We start from the raw sequence: 14,820 nt of genomic DNA on the forward strand, positions 1-14,820 counted from the left end.
CTGAGGAAATAACATGAATTTAACATGTCCTATATTTCTCAGAGAAGCAGTGAGTTAAGGGCTTTTGAATGACCACTGATAAGTACCTTCATTGTTCTTGGTATACAGGTAACATCTCAGAACCAAAGTACTTATATTTGAACATTATCACTGCCTTTTTTGTGCCATGTCATTATGTGCTACAGTTATGGCCAACTATCAGATAAGTAACCAGGACATTAATTTGATTCAGTAGACTTCATCAGAAATTAATTTTTAGATGTTATTATGGTAGCATAATATATATATATTTTAATGTTTACATGAATTCTGTGACAATTTTATTTCTATTATTATGGGATTTATCTGATGATACATTAACTCTTTGCACCTGTGTGCAGAAGACATTGTAAATGGGCATTTATGGTATACTTCCCTCTAGTAGCCAAGAAATAGGCTGTGTTGTAGAATTATTCATGTTTTCTTTTACATAGCATTTGTATTTGAGGGAAAGCAATGAGGAATTGACTGGAAAATGATTTTGTTATCTATTGTAGGAAACCCATTGAGGACTTTTAAGTGAAAAAAATTGTTTTTATAAAATTTCCAAAAGAATAATTTTTTGTTGCCCTGGGAGGTTCTGTCTGGGGAGTGGCTCCATAGCTCTGGTTGGGGCAGGTGGGTGGTAGCTTGAGGCCCAGGCCTGGAGAACCTCTCCAGTGAGGAGATACGGGAAGAGGCACACACATAACAGTCTGGCCACTTTTCCATAGGGCTACTGTGGTATGCTAGGGGACCACTGCAGTCGCTAGTCACCTCATATTTTCTGGAACCTGGAGGTGTCACCAGTGAAGGCTGTAAAACAGCAAAAATGGCAGCCTGCCTCTCCCTCTCTCTCTGGGAGCTTTGTCCCAGGGAGTCATGGATCTGTTGCCTGCCGAAAGGCATCTGTAGGAAATGACTGGAGATTCCAGTTGGGAGTTCCAGCCCTGTGAGAAGGAATGGGATCAGGAAAAAAGCAGTCTGGGCCACGTTTTGGTAGAGCAGCTGTGCTGTGCTGGGGGTCCACTTCTGCCTCTGGTCACCTCAAACACTGCAAAAACCAAATTATGGGATTTATCTAAATAAATAGACTTAGCTGAAATGGCTAAGTCACCGTAACAGCAAAGATGGCAGACTGCTCTTCCCTCTGGGAGCACCATCCCAGAGGAAATTCACATCTCTGTTGGTTGGAGAACATGGGCAGAAGTGACTGGAGGCCCAGGTTGGGAAGTCCTGCCTGGTGAGGAGGAACAGAATTAGGTACCTGCTTAATGCAGCAGTCAGGCCACATTTTGGTAGAGCAGCTGTACTGTGCTGGAGGATTCCTTCCACCCTGGGTTGGCTTAGACTTTCCAAAGCCTAAATGCTGGAACAGCTAAGTCACCATAACAGCAAAGATGGCAGCCTTCCCCTCCCTTTGGGAGAGCTATCCCAGGGGGAATTCAGATCTCTGCGAGCTGGAGAGGGTAGGGGTGGCTGGAGATCTTGGTTGGGAGGGTCTGCCCAGTGAGGAGGAATGGGATCAGGCACTGGCTTAAAGCAGCAGTTGTCTACATTTTGGTAGAACAGCTGTGTTGTGCTGGGGTATCCCTTCTACCATGGGTCAATTGAGATTCTCAAAAGCCTGAAGGCTGGAATGGCTAAGGCACCTAAACAGCAAAGATATGGCCTGCCTCTCCCTCTGGGAGCTCCTTCTTAGGGAGATGCAATGCCTTTAATGGTAGCTGGCTGGAATTCCAAGCCACTGAATCTTATCTTGGATTTTTCTCCCCCTGAGCATTTCTTTGATGGGAGACTTTTTATTATGGCTTTGATCTTGTTACTCATTATTGGTTTGTCAAAGTTTTGTATTTTTTCATGGTGTTTAATCTTGGTAGATTGCATGTATCAAGGAATTTATCTATTTCTTCTGTATTTTTCAATCTGCTTTTATATTCTTGTTCCTAATAGTCTCTAATGATTCATTATATTTCTGAGATCTCATTATATCTTCTTTCTGGTTTCTGATTTTATTTATTTGGTTCTTCCCTCTTTTTCTTAGTCTAGCTAAAAGTTTGTCAATTTTGTTTACCTTTTCAAGAAACCAACTTTTTGTTTTGTTGGTCTTCTGTAATTTTTTAAATTTCAATTTCATTTATTTCTGCTCTGTTATTTATTATGTCTTTCCTTCTACTAATGAGTTTAGTTTGTTCTTGCTTTTTTAGTTCTTTGAAGTACATCATTAGGTCGTTTGTAGTCTCTCTGCTTTTTTGATATAGACGTTTATTGCTATAACTTCCCTCTTAGTACAGCTTTTGCTTTAACCCATAAATTATGTTATCTTTCCATTTTCATTTGTTTCAAGAAATTTTGAAATTTTCTTCTTAATTTCTTCATTGACCCATTGGTGGTTGAGAAGGATGTTGTTTCATTTGCATTGTTTGTGTATTATCTGAGTTGCCTCTTGTTATTGATTTCTAGTTTTATTCCATTGTGGTGAGAAAAGATACTTGACATGATTTCTGGATTCTTAAATTTGGTTCAAACGAGTTTTGTGGCATAAGATATGGTCTGTTGTGGAGAATGTTCATATGCTAAAGCATGCATATTCTGCTGTAGTTGGGTAAAATCTTCTGTAAATGTCAGCTATGCTTATATTAGATCTAGTATGTAGTTTAACTCTGTTTTTTGTTGATTTTCTGTCTGGATAAGCTGTCCATTGTTGAGAGTGGGTTGTTAAAGTTCCCTACTACTATTGTATTTCAGTATATATCTATCTATTAATGTTTGTGTTAAATACTTGGGAGCTCTAGTGCTGAGTGCATAGATAGTTATAATTATTATATCCTCTTGCTTAATAGACTCCTTTATCATTACATAGTGACCTCCTTTGTCTCTTTTTATAATTTGTAGTCTATGTGATATAAGCCTAGCTATTCCTGCTCTATTTTGATTTCCAGTTGCATGGAATATTTTTTTTCCACCCCTCACTTTCAGTCTGTCTTTATAGGTGAAGTGGGTTTCCTGAAGGCAGCATATAGTTGGGTCTTGTTTCTTTATCCATTTAGCCACTCTATACCTTTTACTTGGAGAATTGAGACCTTTTACATTCTGTTTTATTATTGATAATTAAGGACTTACTAATGTCAATGTGTTGCCTGATTTCTGGTTGTTATAAGACCTCCCTTCATTTATTCCTTTCTTACTATCTTCTTTTGTGGTTAAGTGATTTTCTCTGATAGTATGTTTTCATCAGTTGTTTTATTTTTAGTGAATCTATTATAGGTTTTTGCACTGTGGTTACCATAAAGGTTAGAAAAAACATTCTATAGATATAGCAAGTTACTTTAAAAGAGATGATGAATTACCACAAATTAAAGAATAGAAACAAAGGTCAAAAAGGAACACACAAAAAATCTACTTTTTTTTTTTCTTTTTAAGACAGAGTCTTGCTCTGTCACCAGGCTGGAGTGCAGTGGCGCAACTCACTGCAATCTCAGCTCACTGCAACCTCCACCTCCCGGGTTCAAGCAATTCTTCTGTCTCTGCCTCGTGAGTAGCTAGGACTACAGGCATGTGCCACATGCCCAGCTAATTTTTGTGTTTTTAGTAGAGACGGGGTTTCACCACGTTGGCCAGGATCGTCTATCTCTTGACCTCATGATCCACCTGCCTTAGCCTCCCAAAGTGCTGGAATTACAGTCATGCACCATCATGCCAGGCCAAAAATCTACATTTTAACTCAACTCCCCTGACATTTGGACTTTTAGTTGTCTCAGTTTACATATTTTTATATTATCTATCTCTTAACAGGTTGCTGTAGCTATCATTGTTTCTGATAGATTTGTATTTTGGGCTTCGTACTAGAGTTTGAATTGATTGTACACCAGAGTTAAAGCAAATTCTGGGTTTGTCTGTGTATTTAATTTTACCAGTGGGTTTTATAGCTTCAAAAGTTTTCCTTTTACACATTAATGGTTTTTTCTTTCAGATTAAAGACTCTCTTTAGTACTTCTTGAAAAATTGTTCTTGTGGTGCTGAATTCTCTCAGCTTTTGTTTGTCTGAGAAAGACTTTATCTCTCTTTCATATTTGAAGGATCATTTTTCTGGATGTAGTATTCTGGATGGCATTTTTTTTTCCTTAAGTACTTTGAAAATGTTATTCCACTTCCTCTTGGCTTATATGGTTTACATTGAGAAGTTGGTTGCCAGATGAATTGTAACTCTGTTGTATCTTATTTGCTTTCTCTTGCTGCTTTTGGGATTTTTCTCTTTGTCTCTGACCTTTGAGTTAGATTATTATATATCTTGGGGTGGTCTTATTTGGGTTGAATCTATTTGGTGTTCTCAAACCTTCCTGTACGTGGATATTTATATCTTTCTCATGTTTTGGAAAGGTTTCAGTTATTCCTTTGAATAAGCTTTCTACCTCTTGCTCTTACTTAACTCCTCCTTGAACACCAAAAATTCTTAGATTTGGTCTTTTAAGGTAATTTTCTGTATCTCATAGGTTTTTGTGGGTTTTCTTTTTTTCTCCTATGACTGTGTGTTTTCAAATAGTTTGTCTTTGAGCTCACTGATTCTTTCCTCTGCTTGGTCCATTCTGCTGTTGAAAGCCTTTAATGAGTTCTTCAATTCAGTAAATGTATTTCTCAGTTTCAAGATTTCTGTTTAATTTTAAAAATCACTTCAATCTCTGTTAAATTTCTCAGATAAATTTCTGAGTTGTTCTTCTATGTTATCTTGGAGATCTGTGAGTTTCTTTAAAATTGCTATTTTGAATTCTTGGTTGGAGAGCTCACAAATCATCATCTAATTAGGCTTAGTCACTGGATTTTGCTTTGTCCTTCTGAGGAGGTCATGTTTCCCTATTTGGTGCTGTTTCTAGTAGGTATATATCTATTTCTTTGCATTGAATGATTAATTATTTCCATTTTCTCTTCCTGGCTTCAATATATATATATATTTGCTTAGCTCCAGATGCCATTTTAAGCCCAGGTTTGTCTTCTTCTAGTCAATGGTGGGAGTGCTGCCTAACCCAAATGGGATAAGATCCAAAAGATATTATCCTGGAGGTATGGGAGGACTGGCTAGGGGTTTGTGCCTAAGGAACCTGTGGAACATACTTCCTGCAGCATGGTGCTGCTGAACAGCCACTCTGATTTGACATCTCCTTTGAACAACTTACAGAGCAGTTTCCAGGGCTGGAGATGGTAATCCCACCTACCTACTTCATCTCTGTCTTTCCTCAGGGTTATTTCCTTCTTCAGGCAGTCACAATAGTTTCTGTGGGTTAAAGCAAGAACAGTTTCCTTCCAGGGAAACCAAGATAGTAGAAAAGTTAGTTTACCACCTCAGTTTCATTTTTTCCAATGTAGAAACAATGAGTTTCTACATGGAGAAGATTTTCCATGTACTTGTTGCCAGAAAGAATTGAGAAGGAAAGGCATCACAGATGTGGAAGTCTGCTTCTCTTACCATCTGCTCAGAATTTTTATACTTTCCTGTGGCCTTGGGAACTATTTCATCCTCATATTTGAGTTCTGGGTTGTTGATAGTGAAAATCTCAGTGCTGTATATTTATTTTGGGGAGGGAGGGAGTGGGAGGGAGTGGAGCCAGCTTGCTTCTATACTGTCATTTTAAAACTGGAAATCCCCAATCCTTGTTTTTAAAACCATGAACAGCAGTGGGTTCAAGCTATACTTTAATGAACTTTAGTGTTTAGCCAGGTTAACTGGTTTGGTTGTCATTAGTGCCGTCCACTAAATATTTCTGGCTGTCTACCTTTTAGACACATGGTAGGATAGTACTTTCTCAGCCTCTCATGGTTGAGTGAGGCCATGTGACTAGTTCTGGCCAATGAGTTATGAGCCAAAATTCCACAGTTACCAATTGCTTTCAGGCTGCAATATTTGATTGTTAAAATGCCCAGAGCTCACCTTCTCTCTGCCAGAGCAACAAAAAAAATGCTCAGATGATGGTAGCTCTGATACTTTGGATATCAGAGTAAAGACTATGGTGCATAGGATTTCTAGTCAACCAACAATGGATATATAGCATGAGTGATAAATAAACCTTGCTCTTTTAAGCCACTGATACTTAGAGGTTTTTTAATACATCAGCCTTGTTGAGACTATCTTTATTGACAAATAAGTTTTTTTTTATGAATAAGAAGTATTAGTAGTCAAATGAGTTGAATAACCTTCTTTAGTGCAGGAATTTGCAGTCATCAATGTGTTATATACATTGTGACTGTCCAAGAAGGGATGTGTAGATGCATTATTTCCCAAATTTATTGGTGGTCTATGAAACAAAAATGAATATGAGTACTGTACCAACTCAGAAATACACTTTTGAGGACTGTTCCTGATGGGTTTGTCCATGAGGAGCTAGGGTTCCATAAGCTTGTATTTCTTAATGTTTAACACACAGCAAATCAGCAATACACTTTGACAGTAGTAACATTTCATCTCTGGGTGTCACTTAGACCTTCTACTGTTGCAGACCCACCTGAAACCAATTACTTCCAAGACTAAGGGCTTCTCTCTTAAGTGCTATGACCACACCAAATTAATCAGCCAGCCTTATTTGTAAAGTAGATTATAATATAATATGCTCTAGGTCTTCATGAAATCACTCTAGTCTCATTAAGTCCTGCTGTCATTTGCCACTTGATTAGAGTCTGTGGGGTGGTGGGGGGAATCCCTTCTTGCTACAGTCTTTGAGTTTCCATTGCATACTACTAAATGTCAGTGGGGCCAGTCACTTCCCTCTCCAGGAATATTAGATGAGAGGAATCTTCTAGCTCCTATTTTCACCTAAATTTCCAGGCTGGAATTTTTCCTGGTCAATTTTCTTGGTCACCAAAATATTCTTCAGGGAAAATTTTGAAGTTTTCATCTAGATACAGAAGGTAAGTAAAGCCAAGCAATAATATATCAAAAAGAGGCCTTATTTTTGGGCACCAAGTTATTTTTCTCTGCATGTGCAACAGCAAGATTGTATGAAATGTTCTGAGTGACACCTTGCTCACCAACGGAATCCTTCATTTATCCATTCATTCAACAAATACTGACAGAGCTATTCATGAGCTCATTCACTAAGCACTGGAAATATAGTTTGTGGAGAAAATAAACAAAACAAAACAAAAAGGAGAGATAGAAGCTCTCTTGTCCTCGAGTTTATCATTTACTTAAGGCAGACATCACAACTAACCAGAACTAGGGTGAATACATTGAAGAAACCCTGCAAGTTTCTGTGAAGCAGTGGTAGGAAAAATGACATTTAAAGGGGACTTAAAGCCTAAATAGAAACTACCATGGCTAAAGGGGAGAAGGGCCTAGGTAGAGGGAAGAACAGGTGTAAAGGTTCAGGAAGAAGCAGGACGCATCCTGAGAGAATGGCAGCAGAGCTGAAGAATAGAGAAAGGAGAAAACAATGTTGAGAGATAAGTCTGGGGATGTAAGTGATATTATAGATATTTAATTACACATGCTATGTATTTTATCATATATATTATTAGTTAATATAGATAGAATATTAACTATCTATATTATCTAAATAATATACCGAAATGGCCCAAGAATACATATCTAGGAGTCAGTGCTGAAGTTAGCACTTTATTTTGCTCCACCATATTTGCTTATGCCTTCTTAGAATTCGTTTATTGTTGGCCAAAATTGACAAACAATGACTATCATTCCTAGATAGCGTTGTCTGTGATTTAATCTAACCTGGGTTCCTTTGAGTGGTACTGGAAATGCAAAATCTTATTAACGAGAATTTAATTGTCTTCCATAATGGCTCCTAATTCAGTCTCATGTTATACAGCTAAGAACTAGATAAGGAGATTAAGAGTTCCCAACAGTGACCATGGTTGCTGGGCATATCTCTGGGCCAGCAGCAAGTGATAAGCAGGTTGACAGACATAGTAGGCTGCAATTTCTACAATCTTGGACACGATGTGGAATGAAGCAGATAACATTACTCATCTTGTTGAAATACATTCCAATTTCCTTCTGTTAACATAAGCATAATGTTTCAATTTAAAATGATTTTCTTTGTAGAGTGGTTTTAATGTAATCTATATGTTCTCTGTTTCTGTGTTTTTGATCTTTTAAAAATTGATGTGATTTTTCTATTTTGGTTTTACTTTAACTATATTTTAAATCTTCTTCCTCAGTCATTTTTTGTTATATTCTGAAGGACAATCTTTTTGGAATTCATAACCCATCACTGTTGTGATTCACCATCTGTCTCAAAAATCATAGAACCCATTTACATGTTTATTTAGGCTTTGAGGTTTGTGCAATTTTATTATCTGTGATCAAGTCATTTGTATGATGGAAAACAGTTGGTCTTTGACAGTTTTCTGATTCTTACTGAAAATGAAACCTCTATGCTGAATTTCAAGGGATTTTTTAAATCATTTAAAATAAATGCAAAACTTTCTTTATTATTCAGTTTCTGCATTTTGTGAAAATATCAAGTACATTTAAATTAATGATAAGTATTCAAGTTTTTTTTCTTGTTGAGAAGAACATTTAGCATTAAGCAACAATTATTTAAATCATGCTCCTGGAGATGTATATATATATTTATTCTCCATACTTGCCTATATACTTATACATCTTAGTTCTTTGAGTTTTATAGTGAGTATTTTTTCTAAAATGAATTATATTACATATATATGCTAAATGAAACTGGCATGAGCAAAGGTTTGGAGGTAGCAAGGCAAATCATTGCTTTCTGTGATAACAGTAAGATATGTCCTTGAGGACGTATCTTCCATACCTAGAAAGGAGTTTTGACTGAGTTACGTATAATTCTCATTGAATTTCTGATTTGCTCAAATATGTGGGATTTTTTCCCATGAACGGTATTTGTTGAGGACAATAGAAACATCATACCTTCCTTTCTGTACATTATTTTTCTCCCTTTTCCTGACAGATACGGTTTTTTTTCCCCAAGCACTACTGAGAAAAAAACTCAAGATACTTTGGGACAAACTGGTTGGGTTTTGGCCCTCTCATCAGCGAGGCATTGTGAGATTTGTATTGTTTATGTAGTACCCCAAGGTAACACCAGTAAGTACTTTACAGGAAACAAATTATCTGACAGTAATGAAATCGTGTTGTTCCAGAACAAACAATACAAGGCCCTAGAGGTAATGGGGACAGGAAAGAATATAGTCCAAGCAATACTCCTTTGCATACCCTGGGAGAATGTAGCACACAGCATACCGTTATTAGAGCTAACAAGCTTCATACAGGAAGTGGATACACTGGGTTTCTTTGCAGCAGGAATAGGAGCTGTGTTGCTGTGCATGAGTTGGGAGATCTGCTGGGAAGGATAATGTAGAGTGTTGGCCTGAAGTTTTGAGTGCCTCAATTTGGTGGTTAAAGTTGCCAGAGGAGATGAGAGGGCCAGAGGAAGTAGTGGAGGCGTGGTGTGGGATGGGGCTGTAGGATGGATGAGGAAGAGTTGTAAGCAGGTACAGAGTTGTGGGGAGGCTGGAAGGTGAAGAGAAGCCAAAGCAGAGTGGGAGAAACATAGTCTGAACAGCAGGAAAGGAAAATGGACTTGGCAGTAACATTTGGCAAAGACTGGAGTAGGAAACTGATGAGAAAGAGGCCAGTGAGAAGGAGTTTGTGTAAATCAAGGCAGGATGTGATGAGTGTCTTGGCAACACATAGAAATAAAAAAGATCAGATTTCAGGGGAAGAAAGATTTTAAGTAAAGCTAGATATGAGGACATACAGATAAAGAGAACATGAACTTAGGAATCAAGTTTAATCTCTTTCTATAGTCACCTTTCCTCTCACCTATTCCCATGTTGAGTGACCCCTATTTGGTCAAAACTCTTCCCTTGACCTTAAAAAGCATTGTTTTCCATTTACCTCTCTGTTATACTTTCCCCCGTGGTTTCAACTATTTTTTCAGATGCCACATGTATATATATCTCCAACCTGAAGCTCCCCAGAGCTTTAATTTTGCATTTCTGCTGGATGGATATTTCCTAATAGATGCATGGTTATCACCTCATATATAAAACTGGTTTTCTTTGTATATAATTTTAAAGTGCCTCCCTGTGGTATCACCATTCTCTGGTTATCCACACTCAAAAACCTTACCCTATCCAAATAGTGACTAGAGGTAGGCAGGTAGTTGGGGTTGGGTAGTCCACTCTTATCTGTGAGATTATTCAGAGATCTTCTAGGAGATCACTCATTCACATGATGAGAGCTTCAGTAAGGGCAAAGGCACAGATCCATGTTTCAGCCTGCAGTAAGGCAAAAGAGAAAACTGAGAACAAAGCAGCTTCCTTTGACGAGTATAACACGGAAGTTGCACACATCACTTACCACTCACATCTCTTGGGCCAGTACCTAGTCATATGACCACACCTAGCTGCAAAGGAGGCTGGAAAATGTAATCTGTACCTGGGAGTCTGAGTCTAGCCACAATCAGAGTTTTATTACTGAAAGTAAGAAGGAGAAATGCTCTGTGTGGAAGGTAGGGAGAGTGTTAGGGGGAGGGGAGAAGGAATTAGCTAGAACACTGTGCCACAATCACAAAACCCCACAAGGATCTTTATTTCCTCCTATTTTCAGTACTTATCTGCTTCGATTAAATTTACATTCCTTTGCTTTGTTATTTCTTTTACATTTTTATTATCTCTCTACCTAAAATATAATCTCCTTGAGGGCTCAAACTGCATGATAAAATCTTTGAGCACCTAGCACAGCACCTGGTACATAGTGGGTGTGTAAAAATCATTTTCACAAATTATAATGATGATGCCTTTTGGAATCAAACATAATTGGAAGTTGTGGCAAGAGCTGGAAGAGAAGAACCTACTCTGAACAGTACATTAAGACATGTAAGTTGAAAGAGTTACTGACTACAGGGCTCAAGAATGTGTACGCTGGGCATGGCGGCTCATGCCTCTAATCCCAGCACTTTGGGAGGCGAAGGTGGGCAGATCACTTGAGGGCAGGAGTTCAAGACCAGCTTGGCCAACATGGTAAAACCCCATCTCTACTAAAACGACAAAAATTAGTCAGGTGTGATGGTGCATGCCTGTAATCCCAGTTACTTGGGGAGGCTGAGGCATGAGAGTCACTTGAACCCAGAAGGCATATTGCACCACTGCACTCCAGCCTGGGTGACAGCAAGACTCTGTCTCCAAATAAAACTGTATGCAGTTGCTTGGTACACATATTAAACATTTCACTAAAAGTGCTTTGATAACGTTCAGTTAACCTTCCTAATGCTATGTGAGATGACCTTAAGTATACTTATAATCAACAGAGCTGAGAATTTTTGGTGCCAGGCTCATTATCTCATTGAATCTTTACGTCTGTATGAGGTCAGTGTTAGCCTCCTTTTAAATATGAGGAAACTGAGGCTTAGAGGAAGTTAAAGAACTCACCCTCACACTATTATGTGAGTGCTGAGTGATACTTAACACTTGCTTTTCTCACCCAAAAGTCCAGTGTTCTGCCCACATACCGCCAATTTATGAGCATGATATGCATAAGATGGCAATAAACTAACCAGAAATCCTGAACATAGTTATAAAAAGGGAAGGCAGAATTTAATAGGCAAACCTATGGATCTTAGTGAGATCATTCAGCCACCTGTACTCCTAGGCTGAAAATGGTGGGAGACCTAACAGCAGCCATGCTATAGCATCTTAATACAAATCAGGCAATATCCCCTGGTTACTCCAGAAGTCTGAAGGTTGTAACTCTAGATGCTATATTGCTATAAACAAATTTCAGACCAATATGATGACTCTGTCAGCTATCAGAAAAGCGATAATGAGCAGAGTGAAGTAGCCAGGGAAGTGGGGTGATGGTGGGACAATATGAAAAGAAAAACAGAATCCATGGGCATTAGTCAGGGAGCTGTGACCTTGTGTAAAAGACTGAATCAGGATACAAAACCCTGCAGAGAAAGGCCAGGAAGTTTGTAAAAGTAGTCATGTAAATACAAGAAAATGACCTTCTCAACAAGGGAAATGGAAACAAGGAGCATGAGAAAATAACTTACTATACAGATGGCCAAGAAGTCACTTACATCACTATTAAACACAGCCACATGGAATGAAATTGGCAGAACCCATCTCCAAGCTTATTACATGAAGAAGCTCATTTTGTGAAGAAACATGAGTTACAGATATAATTGCTTAATAAATTACAGGCTTCTGGCAAAAAGGAGGTGTCGGATGGGGCTGGGTTACAAAAATGTTTAGATGGAAATTTTGAAGGACCATGGCTTCAGGTAGTTCTGATGTCACTGAGGAAACACCACTGGGTCCCCACTGTGTCCATGGGAATATGCAAAGCCTCCCACTGCATGACTAAGGATAGGTTAAAGTATGTCTGTGTTTTCACTAGGAAAAAAAAGTAAGTGCCTTTATGCTATTAAATTGCTTATTACCTTTTTAATTCCAAAATAATGTTAGAAATTTGACATTATTCTGGTTCAAGGGATCTCCACAGAGATTTTCTTTCCAGAAAGGAGGACATTGAAAGAAATACACAGCCACAATTTTTTTTTTTTATATGAGAGACAGGATCAACTGGTTTTTGTTTTGTCAGTAGAGATGATAACACATATGAAAATGTCAACCGTATATTGTCTATACCTCATTTAACAGGGTGATTTGCCAAAGATTAGACCTCCTGTAGTTTTTGATAGAATTGGGGATAAGGGTCCGAAACTTCTGTTAGCAGTAGAGATATGATATGAGCTCTATTTTAAGATAAAATTGTCCTTTTTGGTATTGGGAAAACATCTATTTTAGATCTCTGCTTAAGCAAGGATGAAGCAAAAAATAATTTTTTTAAGTGGTGGGGGTGACAAGCTCTACAGCTCAGTCACAAGTCTGTCTCCTTGTGAGAGGAATCATAGCCTAGCTGAAGCTGCTCTGAGCCCAGGAGTGAGAGGAAGCCTCTGAGGGGTTGAGGGCTTGGGCTGGGGAATAGTGACAAGGCCAGGCTGGCACTGGCACCTGAGAAGAAGGCCATGACCTAAGGAGGGAGACACTAACATGGGACCATGCTAGGGCATGGGGACCTTGAGCACATTCTAGCTTTGTACCAATTTTAAAAGTTTTCTATATTTTAACTCCTTTTTGCAATTCTTAAGCCAAAAGTAAGATTTGGTTTAATACAGTTGTCTGGTCTTAGCTGTGTTTGGAGAATTGGGAGACAGATCTGTGCCCACAGTTGGGAAAAGGGTGAGAGGAAGGGAGTAACAGTGTGAGGAGGCACAGGGGTCAGCAAAGGGCCAGGAGGTGACAGAGTACAGCCAGACAGGAGCGGGGAACTTGCAAGCATTCCTCCTAGGTTCATTGAAACACAGAGGGGTAAGCAACAACTAGGCAATAACTTGACAAAAGAAAATTCCAAAACTTTGTTCCTCTGTAAAAATCTTTACACATCAATATTAGCTCTAGTGGTCAAGTAAATACATATGAATAATTGTTTATTCCTGCTGAGTAGTTCACACAGTCTTGAGATAGCTCTTCTCCCATCCCTTTTCCTTATTCTACTCTGTCCAAACCAAGGGGCTCATCAGGCATTGGCCGGAGTCAGACTACCATCATCTCCTTCTCTGCAGCCTGGAGCCTCTTCACCTTTGGTTGAACAGACACTGGAAGGTTGAGACCTCTGAACAAGGTTACCTCTTTACTCCAAACCCTAATCAAATATAATCCCTCATCTCTCCTCTGACGTTTCTTCAACATTCTAGAGGATAATAAGAGATTTATAACTCAGAGAAGGAAGCATAGGAAAGTGTTATAACTTTAAAGACTCAATACCTCTTTTAGTAGTCATGGCCCTTTTTGGGAACTTGGGGTAAACTTCGTAAAAGATAAAGACTTCTTGATGAGCTGATTCTTGGGAAATTGTATTAGTGAGGTGTGGTGTCTTTCATGCGATGTTTTAGTTCAAGGGCAACTCTAGAAAGAAAAATGTAAAATAACTGTCAGCCAAAAATGTCACTATATTTCATTGTCCTCCCTAGCTCATCAGCCCATGAACCAGAAGGGACCATAAGAGGAGGACTTTCTGATGCTATCCAGGTCAGGACTTTTTCTCTAAGGTAATATGTGGTTTATATAACCATCGAAGGGTTCCTGCTATGGAGAAATTTATTACCTAAGTTTTACCTACCAGTAACAAGCTTCTCCAAAGCACAGAAACGCATCCATTCTAAGCCATTCTTCTTTAGAAAGCAGCAAGCAGAAGCTCATTTTTAACCAGATAGTTGGGATCAACTGAAAGAACAAGAGTATGACAGGAAGAATATTATGCAAATATCAGATAATCCACTAAATTAAAAGTTTAAAAAACCCTTACATTGGGGAAGGAGGCAATCTCAAAAGTTTTCAAATAAAAATTTACTTTCTATTTTACTGTTGCTACTGCTGCTGCTTTTTAGCATTTCCTATTTTATTTTGATAATAGAAAATAATAGGTTTCTGAAACTTTATTAACAATTATCAATAGAAATGATATGGAAATTGAGGTTAGAGAGATGTAAAAATGTATTGTGTCTCTGCCACCTTTTTGTGTGTGACTTTGAGGAAGTTATGTACAGTCTCAGAGCTTCTCTTTCATTTTCTGTAATTATGTCTACCTCATTGGGTTTAAAGAGAGGTAATAAAGAATCCAAATATAGAGCACCTAAAATGCTGTCTGGTACATCTTAGACACAATAAATGACCATTGTTATTATGATGACTATTGAAATAATTTTTATTACTGTTTTAGCACAAGCCCTTCACACTCAAAAAATTAGA

General features: G+C 38.3%; 1 long non-coding RNA gene across 1 annotated transcript in view; it reads right to left on the reverse strand.

Annotated features, from left to right (window-relative positions):
• Window positions 1-10,135: 10,135 nt before the first annotated feature.
• LOC118152912 (uncharacterized) overlaps window positions 10,136-14,820 on the reverse strand; it is a 30,513-nt gene continuing 25,828 nt past the window's right edge. Inside the window, exons 3-5 of the long non-coding RNA XR_004741938.3 lie at window positions 14,192-14,295; window positions 13,837-13,977; window positions 10,136-10,284 (exon numbers count right to left, since the gene is read on the reverse strand). This is a non-coding gene — a long non-coding RNA (uncharacterized LOC118152912). The remainder of the gene's footprint in view (window positions 10,285-13,836; window positions 13,978-14,191; window positions 14,296-14,820) is intronic.

The sequence above is a fragment of the Callithrix jacchus genome, chromosome 4 (assembly GCF_049354715.1).
Source record: "Callithrix jacchus isolate 240 chromosome 4, calJac240_pri, whole genome shotgun sequence".
NCBI classification, from domain to species: domain Eukaryota; kingdom Metazoa; phylum Chordata; class Mammalia; order Primates; family Cebidae; genus Callithrix; species Callithrix jacchus.